Source organism: Takifugu flavidus, chromosome 17 (assembly GCF_003711565.1).
Source record: "Takifugu flavidus isolate HTHZ2018 chromosome 17, ASM371156v2, whole genome shotgun sequence".
Taxonomy (NCBI): Eukaryota; Metazoa; Chordata; class Actinopteri; order Tetraodontiformes; family Tetraodontidae; genus Takifugu; species Takifugu flavidus.
In genome coordinates, this window is record NC_079536.1 from 6908260 (window position 1) to 6922340 (window position 14081).

Below are 14081 nucleotides of genomic sequence, written 5' to 3' on the forward strand. Positions count from 1 at the left end.
CCTGATGGACACCCCCTAAAGGGATCAATAAAGTACTCTTGAATCTTGAATCATGTTCTGTATTAAATTAAGCTGACCTGACTAAACCTACTGATGAAATTTGTATAAAAGAGTAATATAAGGGGCACGTTTTGAGTTATAGACAATAAAAAATATGTTTGCTCACATTTAAATGTGGAATACATTTAGCAATAAGGACCAATGTATTGTATATGTAACAACATGGATCTTTGATAAAAAGGAGTGTTAATAAAGAAAAAAGGATGAAAATGTGTTGTGTGTGGTCTACCAGTCTACGGTATAACGCCCATAATTTTCCTTTAGGGTAAATGGGTCACGGTTCTTATGGGTTAAAGCTACAAGCAAATCACCAGGATGGCGAGTGAATGACCCTCTCTGAGGACCTTCGAGGCTAAGAAAAACTAGATTTGTACCAATCAGGGAGAACTGACGGTTGACTTGGAGCCATGGACAGAGAGTCAGGACCTCTCATTAGGACTCCTAACCCCATACTGACAGACAGATTTGTTTTTGCCTTGCATGGTGTTTGGCCAGGATCTGCTGGGACCAGCACATACGAGTCGGGAACTATCAGCATCCCGCAATTGGTGTTCATTAACTAACTTGTTCAAACAAAACACAATCAAACCCAGAAAAACTTGCTGTGCAATCCAAATAGGCCCAATAATGAGTGTTTTCCTTTTTTTTTTTTTAAAAAAAAAAAAAAGCTAGAAAAAAACTGAGGCAGCGGCTTCGGGAATTATTAGCTTTTATTTTGCCAAGAATCATGCGTCATGAGGCCAAAAGAGAGGAAGAATCAGACTTTAATCATGCGCATTTTGCTAAACAATATTAGAAAATAAGGAGTGTACTGAACTTGTACATTGTAGTTCAGCTGGGAGAGGGATCTTGTTGGCTAAAGACTGAATCCAGGCCGTCAGTGCTTCCTATTAGGCATCTCTGGTATTTTCCAAACAGCTGTCTTTGATTATTCGCAGCAGGAGCTGCCACAGTACTGACATGAGATAGCATCAGCTGCCTCCGATGGTGCAGCCAGGGACAGGCTGCAAGGACAGGATATAGATGCAGAAACACACACACACACACACACACACACACACACACACACACACACACACACACACACACAAGGAAAGACAAAGGCCGAGTGGCATAGAAGGGGAGGGGGAGGACATGGCCTGCAGTGACTCTCAGGGGCTTCCTGTCTTTTTTTTTGTCTCTTGAGGCCACAGATACTTCCCATGGCTGGTCACGCTCATCTAATCCCTTTCACATAAAATCTAACCCTTATTTTACGTCAAAGATAACCCCAAATGTTCCAGACTTCTACTCTGACCATTTTCCTGCTAAATTAGGAAAGCGAGATCTGCGGAAACTTGATTTCTTTGCACAGAAGAAGGCAAATTATTACAGCTTTAGCATGATCGTTCCCTTTGATGGTATTCTGTTGAGAAGATGCAAATATTGCTGGAGCTGACTGTGCTGTAATACCCTCTTTGTTCAAGTCTGATTAAAAAGCCACAGTAAAGTTTTCTACCACAGTCTGAATGAGGCTCAGTTCGCCGCAGCGGCTGAAGGCTACGCGGCGCTCGTGGCCTTCTCTGTTTTGGATCAAACCGTGAGGAAGCTTCCCTGCACTGTTTGTCTGTGCGGCAGGTGCTTCCTGGTGTGCGCTGCTGTAAACTCAATCCCCTTTGAACCACTGACATTTAACAGAGACACACATTTCATCCCCTTCTGCCATGCTGTCAAATATTGAGAGGCAGCTAGGAGCAGAGATAGCGCTGTATTTACTTGGTGCTCTGAAGTGACACTGTGCAGAGGGGACGGAAAGGTTATGAGAAAGAATAAAAATCATCGGGACTAAATTTGCCTCTAAAGAAAGCTCAAGTCAAGTGAATTTGTGATCTCTGTGTTAGGACAAGTAGGCCTTTAGGAAAACGTTAACTCTCTGGAGCCAATTGGCAAAAAAAGAGTTTCTTTTTAGTCTTAAATTGCATCTAATTAAATAATTGACCCTACGTGAAAGAAATGAAGCATCAGTGCCAACGGTAGTGGGTCCTTTTCCATGAAACGGCCAGAAACACACGGCCCTTCGGCCCCCACCGAAGCCTAAAATAAAATGAAATCGCAGAATTTGACGTTTCCACTAAGCGGAGGTCCTGGCGCTGGTTGTGCTGCGATAACATATGGACAAGTTGGACAAACTGAAATGAAATGAACTGAAAGTTGTAAATGAAGCTCATGTCAAAATGCTGGAGATCAGGGAGGGAGAGGGAGAGCGAGAGAGAGAGATTACTGGTTCGGAGAAAATGTTTATTTTCACACTTCAAAGTTCGCTGCTCAAAGTTCCCTCGCTCGGTGTGTGTGTGCACGTGTGTAAAATCAACAGACCCTGTGATGAACAACCTGTTCCACGTTGGAAACACATTCTGTGAAACACAAGAGTCCTCTGGAGAAACCTTGCAAAGCACTGACTGGGGAGTATTGGATTACGACTCTGCTGCCCTGCGAACAATACCAGTTTAACTCTGCCGCGTTGTCACATCTGAATGTGGAAATACGCGCACACACGCACACACAGACGCACACGGAAACATGTCACAGTCTGATCTTCTTGCACGACTCTCCTAATCTGCCTTTGGATCAAATCTTGTATTCTGACTGAACTCAGCAGGGACGTGGCCTCTTGTGGCCTTTGACTTTTGATTGAAGTCTGAGTCGTTTAAGCCGCCGAAGCTCCCTCTAAAAAGAATCCCCATTCAAAGCACCAAGAGATGGCAGTATTTCACAAAACATGCCGCGGCGAGTGGAAGTTGGGAGAGGGGGGCATTGTTAGAGCCCCTACGTCACTGCTTTACAGCTTCTTTACTCTGTTTGAAATGGGGAAAAAAATCCTTATGAGAACTTTTAAAGGAATATCTAAGGAGTGTATTGTCATGGCATTGTGTACCTCTATCAATGTTGATTTAGTATTTACATCCCCCTGCTGCAAAAAAAACCCTGTTATTGGGCCTCAGCCCCAGCGTGTGTTTAAAAGAACAAAGAAGCGGGACTCGTTGATAAGCTAATATACCCAACAAGAGTCAGCTTGTTCCAACAGTAGGAGTCATTTCCTGCAGGTTCATTGGCAAAAATTTAAATAAAGATTGCAATTCCTAATCCTCCAATCATACAAATAAAGTTCTCTTGATGAGATGTATGCATTAATACAATCCCTTAGTTTAAAAAAAAAATCAATTGATTCGGCAATAAAGTGTGTGAGCATGTGTGACACGCATATTTGTGCCCTTGAATGATGTGTTTGTAAAGTGTGTATTCAGAGGCAGCTGCTCCAATCTTATGAAGAGGAAATCAAATCTAAATAAACAAGTGATACCAAATGTTTCATCAGCTGTCACGACGCAAAAGGAGGGTCACACAATCGGCGAAGAGAAAAGGAGACATGGGGAGGGAAGAGAAGAGACAGCAGACGGCGCGTGTGTGTGTGGGTGTCTGTACAGTAATTTTGTCTTCGGCAGCAGAAGATTTCAACTTGATCTTTGAGTATCGATGGAACACATTTGCAATATGGTTTATTGATCTGGTGTATGCGTCAGATAAAAGCATCCACCAAACAACAGCTTACACTACGATGCCCCTTCTTTATTGACACGTGTGTGTGTGTGTGTGTGTGTGTGGAGGATAGAAGTCAGGCCCGGGTCTTTGTAATGAGCAGCCTGGGTTCCTTCTGGTTCAACGGCTCCTCTCTCTTATTTCACGCTGTGCTGCTCTCCAACTCCAGTGGTCTGGTGACTACAGTCCTGCCTCCCTCCTTTTCTACCTCTTTTCTTCCCACTCATGTCCATTTCTTTTACTTTTCCTCACGCCGTCTGTCCATTCTTTGCTCATGGCAGCGTCCTCTTCTCACTTCCCCTCCTGTTTCTTGCTACATGTAAAATAAAATGATGACCATTGAGAGAGGGGGAAGCTGTGGAAGGCGCATGCATGAATGGCCACTACTGGCCCATACCATTCATTCCAGTCAGGAAAGGGAACAGCCCTTAAGCACTGCACCTCACTTGACTCCTTTCCCTTCACAGACTCTGTGGTACGACCGGGCCTGATGTTTCTGCTCTTAACACACTCAGGAACTATGAAGCCACCCTTCATCTTTCTCTTCACCCCTTCACTGCAACTTCCATACATTTCTATCTCCTTATATATGCAATATCTCAGGCCACAGAGAGAGCTGCTCTTCTATCCATCCCGGTCCTGCATAGACTCACACATTCAGCGAGTGCATTGGAAGCACAAAGGCTTGGACAGATATGCAGTATTATTAGAATCTGAATAAAAGGAGGGGGAAATGCGACCATGCCTGACTTCTTTACCTTCTTTTGATGAGGAGGAAAAAAGACTTCCACAAAGGGCCAAATAAAAGAAGGCTCCTCAGAGTGGAGGCAGAGTTGTGTTCTTCAACGTAGGGTCGGAGTGTGGGGGCACTTCCACTACGTTAAACGAGTGGGAATTTGTCAGTTACTTTGGTAAAAGGTGGTGCAAAGCTTTTGTTTGCTTTCCCAATATCAGTGAATCTGTAGAAATTTCTATCAGTCACAGCTGACAGATAAAATCTGCAGACCTGACTGTAGGTTCTTGGCAGCATTTCCTTTTCCAAAGGCAGAGCGTGAGAGGGAACTTCATTTTATTTGGAATTCAATGAGAGGTTTTTTCACTGTTAAAAAGTTACAGCACACGCTGGGTTGCAAACAACTGATGAATTTAAAATGCAATACAAGTAAGCAAAATTCTAATGATTAAATTACAAAAAAGATTCACGAAGAACTAAAAAAAGATTTTGTACATAATGGAGAAGATGCGACTTCATTATTCAGCAGCCCAACTATAAAGTAACAGCGATCTCTGACTTTGCTTATGCGACAATATTGTGTAAAATGTCAGACGTGTCATTCGGAGGCAGACTTTGTCTTCACACCGTGCTCTCTGTGACAGTGATCTCTGCAGCATGAATCAATTTACACTCAACTATGGGTATTAAAGCAGGTGATCAATCGTCTCTGGCGATCACCTTCTAAAGGAGCCGTGTAACTGTTTTCAACTGCGTGAAATCCTTTATCAAGCCGTTACTGGTTGACAGAAACAATTATCTAGAGAGGAAGGTAAATGAATAAAATTAGCACTCTGAGCACCCTTGCACATTTGTGCCTTTGGCAATCACAGCGCCAAGACTTCCCAAACTCTTCCCATGGACAGAAGAAAGCAGAACTAAAAGAGGCTTGGGGTTCAGAGGATCCCCCTTTCATTCCACAAACCAGTGCAAAACGCACGCGCATATTTGTCTCATCACGGGTAAGTTGGGTAAGTTCTCACTTAAAAGGCTTGAAGCGCTGAAGAACCCCGGTTCGCATACTTGACGTACATTTTTATTGCTACAGGAAACACTTAGGCCAAATGCTTCCATGTTCAGAGTTGACTTGCACTTTCCAAACTGGGCAATCCTTTCCGATCTCTGCCTGGGAGCAGCGAGCGAGCCGGAGAGAGAGGGAGAGAGACTATTAAATGAGGTCATAATTGTTTCCTACCTCCCCCCTGCACCCCGTCTTAACCTCCCCAGCTCCGTCACCGGACTCCTGCATAGCATTTCCTGTTAGGCCAGCAACCAGACATTCCTTATTTACCCCGTGTTCACTGCCTTAATACCCCCTTTTCCCACATCTATTACATGGAATGTGTTTTTAAAGACTAATAAAAGTTTGGGAAACTCTCTGCAATTTCAGTTCCAGTTGCACTGGAAACAGACGGGCTGAGAGCCAGCGAGGTGTGTTTAGCTGGTGCTTTTCAGCAAGGAAAGATGAACAAAGTACTCACAAACTCATTTCCTGGCATCACCACTGATACACTAATGTTACACACTGATGGAATTCTTCTGAATTGTGCAAATGGAAAACTGAGCCGAAAGTTCCTTTAGGTTTTGATAGAAACAGAAATCATTTTAATGCAGCCTCCCCCGTCTGCAACGACATTCTTTTGCGTGGGATTAATTTGCAATCTTGTTGTGGTTAAAAACACATCATAACTTTGACAATTAGGTTAATTGTGAAGTGTGCTGCACTACGTCTGTCGCACAAAGACTCCTGGGGGTTTCTTCGCTGTGAAACTTAATAAAGTCATTAGGATGCGCAAGCCGCCGTTAAGACGGCATAATCCTAAGAATCTGTTTTAATATTGTAAAATAATTCAGCTTCATCTGCAACACAATCTACATCAAATGCTGGCTGGGATAGAAGCCTTCTTTATTTCTTTTAAAATTGTTCATTCAAGTGTGACATGAGACATCCAGATATTTCAGCAACAAAAAGGCCCAACAACACAAGCTCTGGTCTTCAAGGTGACACTAAAAGAGACTTAATATTCACCGATGACTCATCTTATATGTCAAATTACATTTTTCAAATTAACGACACAACTCTTATATTACTGTTCTTTCAGGTTCTTCTTTAAAGTCGGCCACTCTTGTTTACGTCCTCAAAACTCTTTGCATGAGTGTATGTGTATGTGTGTCTGCGTGTAGTTCCTTAAACCAGACAAAAATAACTTTTGCGAGCACCCTTTCCCTGTCTTCCTTCTCCTTCTCCCTTCCATTGGACGCTATAGAGGTGGGAACCTGTAATGATTTGCCAGCTCTACATTTGCTGCTTTTTTTGGCATCATTATGTGCAATCGGCCTAATAGGGAATGTCGGAGGAAACTGGCCACGGTCTGGGGTGATGAGTTCATTTGATGAGTTCACCCTCCTGCGACGGTGGCTGGTGCCGACATCCATCAGACAGAGATGAATTTTCTAAGTAAACAGAGGGTCTCGGGTCACAAAACGATAGTATTGATGCCATCCAATATGCCCCATAGCCAGAACTGAGACAAGAGGAATGGTGAGAAGAATAAGAGACAGAGGGAGAAAGGAATCGGGATAAGCACTATAGGATATCCAGGAAAACGCTATTGCTATGGCTTAGCCCGGAATAATGACTTTATTGAATTTCACTGTGGTGCATTATGGTCTTGCATTCTTGAATGATTGTTTTAATGTTTTCTTTTCTCCCTCTGATGTTCTCTTCTCCCCTAAGACATTCATCTTTGGACACACCAAGACAGAAAAATAATGCTTTTTTAGAGGTGGTTGGCAATGGACCTTGAGGTTTTGTTTTCACTTGCTGTGAGCCAGTTTCAACAGAAATTGTACTTCACTAATTGTGTATGAAAAAGTACTTTGAACTCAGTGGAGAACTTTAACTTGCATTATGCCCACAACTGGCGCCCTGGCACTATTAATCTGTCAGTGTTGTGAAAATACTGTTTTTTCCCGAGTTATTTCATTTCCTGACACAAGTACAATAGCTCATCACAATCCAAATCTCCAAAGGCTATGCCTCTGCTTGAATAGTTTAAAGAAAAAGAGTGCTACAGTCAAATTAAAAAGCTCCTCATTTCTGCTGACTGAAATTATGCATGCGTTCAGACTGTACTCACGCATACACACGGGCGTCCACGCAGTGCCACTGACATGGCCTGGCTTCATGAAACCCAAGCTCCACTGACACACACGCTCGCTCACCTCCCAGCAGACCCTCTAAACCGTGACATCCAGGACCACATTATAATTACAAGGCAGATGAACACATGGTGACAAAGCGGTCCCTGGAGGAGAGCGATGCAGAGTAGAGCGACAGAGGTAATGATCTCCCGAACAAAGAGGCAGACCTGGGAGAGCCACATCACACCACACTGGTGACCTTGGAGAACTTTCTGGAGCACTCCAGACTTCAGAAATATGGCGATGCTGCTGCGCTCCTGCTTGCGAGAGCGCTCTGTATGTGTGCTCGGTTGTGTGTGAGCGTGTCACGTTCAAAGGCAGACATGTCCTCGGGGGAGGAAACCCTAGAAATTGGTTATTGTATCACTGGGGCTATTTACCTATTTTGGGGATTAACATATTTAATTCCCCCTCTTAATCCCATTGGAGTTAATTCCCTCGCATTTCAAATGTGTAACGCAGAGGGAGTCAAGGCTTCCTCACTTTTCTGAAAGTGGGTGTAGCACGCAGGTCGCAGCACAGGCGTTACTCTAGTGTTTTCAAAATTGACCTCTTTGTACAGTTGTGAAAATGACTTAATTCTCTTATTTTTCCAATCCCTGCTTTCATTTAACCATCTCAGATCGAGGAGAATTCTTATAAATTAAATGTTTGCACGTACTATGCCGTTTAGGTGTTTCGCACTGAGACAAAAAAGGCTTTTCAAACCAATGAAGCATTACGGAAGAAATGTATCCCAGCCTAGTTTAACGCCTGCATCACCTTTTTTTAGCTAAATTACCACCAGCAGCTGTTTGGCTGATAATTTCATGTGTTGTGTGGTTTGCGACTGTTTGAAGATTGGTTCTCACAAGGATTCACACTCATTTGCACTGTCTGACCGTGAACAAAAACTGGTGCTGCTTTAATAATTTAATTGAATTTAATTCAAAAGTTCCACTAGGGCTAAAAATGGAATAATAGGAGTTCCACTGAGCACTTCCTAACATGTACAGCATATCAAAATATGTCAGAAAAGCAGATAATCAGTACATTCTTTACATACGATTATCCAGAGAACAGTATATAGGATACGTCTTCATGTTCTAGTTTCTGTTGTGAGAAAGCAGCTATCTTCGTCCCTCAAGTTTCATGAAGGTCGTGTACTGTATATTGCGGCATCTCGTTCTACAGTAAAACCTGATGTTTTCACGAGATCATGAATGCAAGGAAAATTTAGAAGCAGTCTCAGCCAGTGCCAAAAGGCTGTTCAGTGCTTTGGCCATTACCCATAAGCCCTCTTTTGTGGTCGCAGACGCTCCCTGTCACATGACTCTTCTTCGCTGGCACATCTACAGAGGAGCGATCCTGCGAACAAACATCAATGAATCCATCAGATTCATAATTGCAACATACTGTAAATCGCCACCACGTACCAGCCCCTGGAATGCTCAGTGCGTGCCAGTTTTGTTGAGTTGCTTTTATGAAGTATGATTTTTTTGCACAAGTGCAGGAAGCCTCGTTGTGGGCTGACAAAACAACTGATCAAATCTCAGCTTCACTTCTACACACTGTCAAAATGACCTTTGGCTACAACATACCCAAGATTTGACTCACTGTGGCATCTAAAACAGAGGCACACAGACACAGACCCACACAGACACGCTCACTGACATCGCTTTAGTTTATTTAAAATTAGGCAGAAGGTCATGAAAACATCTCGTTTCAACAGGAGAAGCAGAAACATGCTCTGGGTATTGAAAAGGTGATAATTGTGGAAGATCTACCCTTGCAGTGGGGAAGAAAGGTCAGGAACATTGTGTAATGTGTGAATTTATGTAAGAAAGCGATTCAAGCCAAATGCTACACATTCACGCTGTTGAAGTATTGGAAAAGTCGAGGTCAGGCCATTCGCTGATGGCAGTAATTGACTTAGTGAATGAAAACAATAAAGTGAATGTTAACGGTGTCGTTGCCAAAGTTTAAAACTTACACTCATGGGATGATTAAGGAAATCAAATTTAAATACATTTATAAATAAATACATCTAATAAATGTATTCATAAATACATTTTAAAACAACAGATGTATAATCTTGTTCAATAACTCTCTAATCTCTCACTTAAAGGGGAAACAAGGGGCCACATTATCCATGTGGAGACACACGGCCAGATCGTCGTGGACAAATTTGCCTGCCTCCAAAGAAAGATCTCTTTATCTGCCCCGTCGACTGACAAGACCAAACTAGTGTCTGTCTTCTCCATCAGCACTTGTTGTCCTGCCTCAGCTCATTCCTGAAAAAGAGAAAGCCCAGTCTTTCATCCAACAAGTTGGGGTCTTCCTCGTCCTCCTCCCTTTTCGTTTCTCCTCTGCTCCTCCTCCCTATTTGGTGGTGACAATCGGGTCATTATACCATCTTCACCCTGTCTGAACCCCCCTTCAACACTCTATACCTCTGTGCTGCCCTCCACCCTTCCCTGTAACCCCTCCCCAACTGCTTGGCTACTATGAGCTATATTACTTTGACCCCAGCCCATCAATCTGCTTCAATTGGATAATGATCTGTAATCACGTTCTTTCAGGGGAGTCTATAAAATGAGCCGGGGCCTCAGCACCCCTCCTGAGAGGGCTCCTTCTGTTCCCTACACACACACACACACACACACACACACACACACACACACACACACACTTGATCCAGGCGCTTCTCCTTTCAGCTTACAGGCCCCCACTAAATACCCTCGCATTTCGGGCATTGTGGGTGAGCGTGACCCTTTTTACACTTAATTTTTTTTTTAAATATATTTTTTAAAAATGTTTTATTTCTGACAAGTTAACGTTGTGCTTGACGTGACTGAATCAAACACTCAACAACAACTGTCTATAGAATAAATAAACAAAAGCTGTTGATTTTTCACGGGCCCTCACTCTCCACTAGAAAGGGAGCCAATGGAGACAAGGTGGAGCCCAGCAGGAGGTCGTATGGTTGAAGGAGAAGTGAGTGAGAAGGGGTCTGCCAGCCGATTACATTAAAGCTGACCCTCCATCAGGTCGTTTTGTATGTCAGCGTTAAATCGATAAAGCTGAACAGGAGGAGTGGCGAGCGGTGAAGCAAACTGGAGTCGGGGTGGTTGTTGGGGCAATGGGCGTCATGGGTGTTGAGGAAAGGGATAAAGGAAGAGATTAGGATAAGGTTGATGGACAGGGAGAAAGAGGCAATGAATACATCAGCAAATGAATGAAGCAGAATGGAGGGAAAATTAAGCCGCCAGCTTTTCCTCCTCCCGTCGAGTCTTGAGCTTTTTCTTCTGCAGGTTTAGGGTGTGAGATGAATATAATCCCGACATCAGAAAAATAATCTGCTAAACAGACTTTTAGAGATTAAAATCAAGAACAAATATTAAAAAAAACAAAAAAACACCACCAATCTGGTATACCACATTTCAGCTTGTACTTCTTTCCTCCCGACTTTCCTCCAGTTTGTTTGGAGAGGGAAATGACTTAATATGTGTTACTGTATGAGATCCTGAGTGGTGTTATCACATGGGAGATAAGATCTGGAGGGGGAGAGGGAACACAAGGGGCTGTTTTCACAGCATATTGCACTTTGCCAAGACAAAACTGACCTGCCGCTTCACCTCAGTTAGCAGTTATTAATTGTTCTGTTCAACTTTTATTGTGTCCAGCAGGCAGGCAAGCCGCATCTCCCTTCATGCAAAACACACTTGCACGTTTCAGGTGACGAGAGAGCAGCTTGACCGCAATTTAAAACGCCATCAGTGCAGTAGGGGCCTTTGTGTAATATTTTCTGCCCTCTTGAATATCCATAAAAAGGCTGTAGAGGTTTAAATTGATGAATGAGTATTTTCTCCCCCCTCTCTCTCTCTCACTTTATGAGGTGAGGGGCCCGTCTTGTATGTCATTATGGCTTCCATCCATTCTTTGCAAGTTTAGGGCTCTTACATGGGGAGCATATGCCTATTGAAAGGGTGGCACCATGCAAGGCAGGCACAGATGGAGTCACCCTCCCTGTCAATGTGTGGACAATGGAAAATGGAAATCAAAGCTAAAGCCATGCATCCAGCTCCATTTAGCCCACACAAAAGCTGCTTGTAGGAGGCAGGGCACATGGGACAAAGCAAGCGAAGGGGTGGAGGAACACGTCTCAGGCCACAAGCGTCCATCCTCAGCTGGCCTTTCCATCACCGAGATGATAGAGACATGCTCACACTGTGCTAGACGCCCCAGCTTTTTTTTTTTTTTAACTCCCTGTCGCACTGCCTGATGAACTGTGCCAGGTGATAATTGAATTCTTGTATTTGTTTTTAATGCCGGGGCTCCAAGCGCAGTTTCTCACCTAAAAATGCATTAACACTTTACAGCGTTAAGTAAAAATGTAACAAAATAAGACTCAGATGGCCTCTTTTCATGTCCTCCAGGACAGAGAACTGCTGACGTGTCACTGCAACGCCTTGGATGGACGAAAGGACTCAACTCGAATGCGCCACAACTCTATTTATTACATTGGTGAATTGACCAGACAACCTCAAGTGTTGCTCAACAGTGTGGGCACAATTCAAACAGCATGTACAACTAATGAAAGTGTGGAGATTTTGAATTTGTAAAATGTCTGATAAATGTCATACGTCTTCGCACAGAAATCTATTTGTGAAGAGACAGTATTTAATCAGGCTAATTCCTTATACTTTGGAGACAATGTGTAATATTTGTAATCTTTAATGTTTCTGCTCCTTTGTGGAAAACTTTTTATCTCTCTTAAAATTTCTCTGTCAATCCAGTGGCGCAAAAACAAAATCTCTGTTTCTAAATAATGCTGAAAATTTGGATATTCACATATATCTTATTCATTTCTGAGTAATGGCGGACTGAATGTGGTATTAAACTCCTTCCCAGTAATGTTGATGCATCATTCTTCCAAAAATAACCAAAATCTACAACAACCTCAATGAATCACTGCAAATATCAACAGCAGCAAGAACACACGCGCCCGTGTTTGTTGTTTTTGCACAGGCGTCCTTTGGCTCATCCTCGTAGATCGTACGCAATATCCATGACGACCTCATAGTAAACAAAACTGTGTTTCTAAGAGAAAACAAAACAAACCAGAGCAGGAAGCGTTGCGCTGTCCACCCTGTTGCCGTGGTGGATTCTTGCTTTGAACACAGCCATGATGTTCACTATAAAACAGTGTGTGTTGTTTTTACCAGACAGTGATTTCACTCCCATTAAAAATAACAACCGCGCCAGAGTGCGCAACACCTCCTCAACTAATTGTACGGTTGTTTTCTCGTTTCTCAACATGTGGGAGCAGGTGAATGCACCATGTCAATAAGCCATGTGGTAACAGCCTGAGGCAAAGATGGGGACACAAGGGGTGACACTGGATTGACACTGGACGGGAAGGAGAGTTGGGTTTAAATATGCAGGAAAGGGGACAATAAGGAGCAGGCGAGACAGGAGGACAGGGAGGACAGGACAAAAAACAACTAAACTGTTCCTCAGTGCTGCTGACAACGAGGGGCTGATGGCATGTGTGGACGCTAAAAGAGGGCACGCCATAATGAACCCTGGCTCAGACCTTTGAACTCTTGCCCCTAACATCATCACCAGCTGAGCACTGCATGTGTGTGGGCACACCCAAACACACACAAGCTGCTGTCTATATCTGCAAAGAGATATGAATCTCCCTAACATTCTAAAGCTGCTTGTTTGGGATTTTATTATTAGTTCTTTTGGCTTTATTCTGTCTGTACATGTTTTTGTTTTCTTAATTGTGCAGGTTTTCCAGCTGGAAAGTATTCATCTTGGGTATGTTTTGGACTGTACTGCGCTCGGTGTGCCAACACAAGGGGCACGGCACGGCTGCTAATGTGTGATACCCTCTGACATAATTGCACTGTCAATCCACAAGATCTGTAATGCATGAATAACTCATCTAAGTGTGATGGCTGCTGTCAAATGAGATTTTTGTTTCCACTTGATGTGTCTTTTGTATCTATTTTATCTCATTTGAAGCAGAATAGGTGCATATCCATGAAGACTCCCGCCAGCTTCTGGCAGTAAAATTAAGTTCTGTTGTAAATAAAACAAAGAATGCATAAATTCCTTATTTAAATTACAGATTGACTCTTCTCAGTTGAATTATCTGCTGCAGTTTATAGCCTGCATCAAGCTGTGATGCAGGTTCTGAAATCACTTATTTCACCCTAGCTTTAGTTACAAAAATGTCATTTTTGTGAAAAAAGGGGTTTATTGAGCAGTAAAAAAAATCCTAAACTAATAGTCACATTTCTGTGATGTTATCAGAGGAAACCGTGCAACAGTTACAGCTCGCCATTCTGCAGATTTTGTACTGTTCTGGGTGCCAAAGGAATATCATTTGTAACCTATCCCATAATGCGAACACCAACAAATTCATTTAAAGTGTGTGTAAAACTGAAAATCCTTTCCCTACTGCATCTTGTTATAG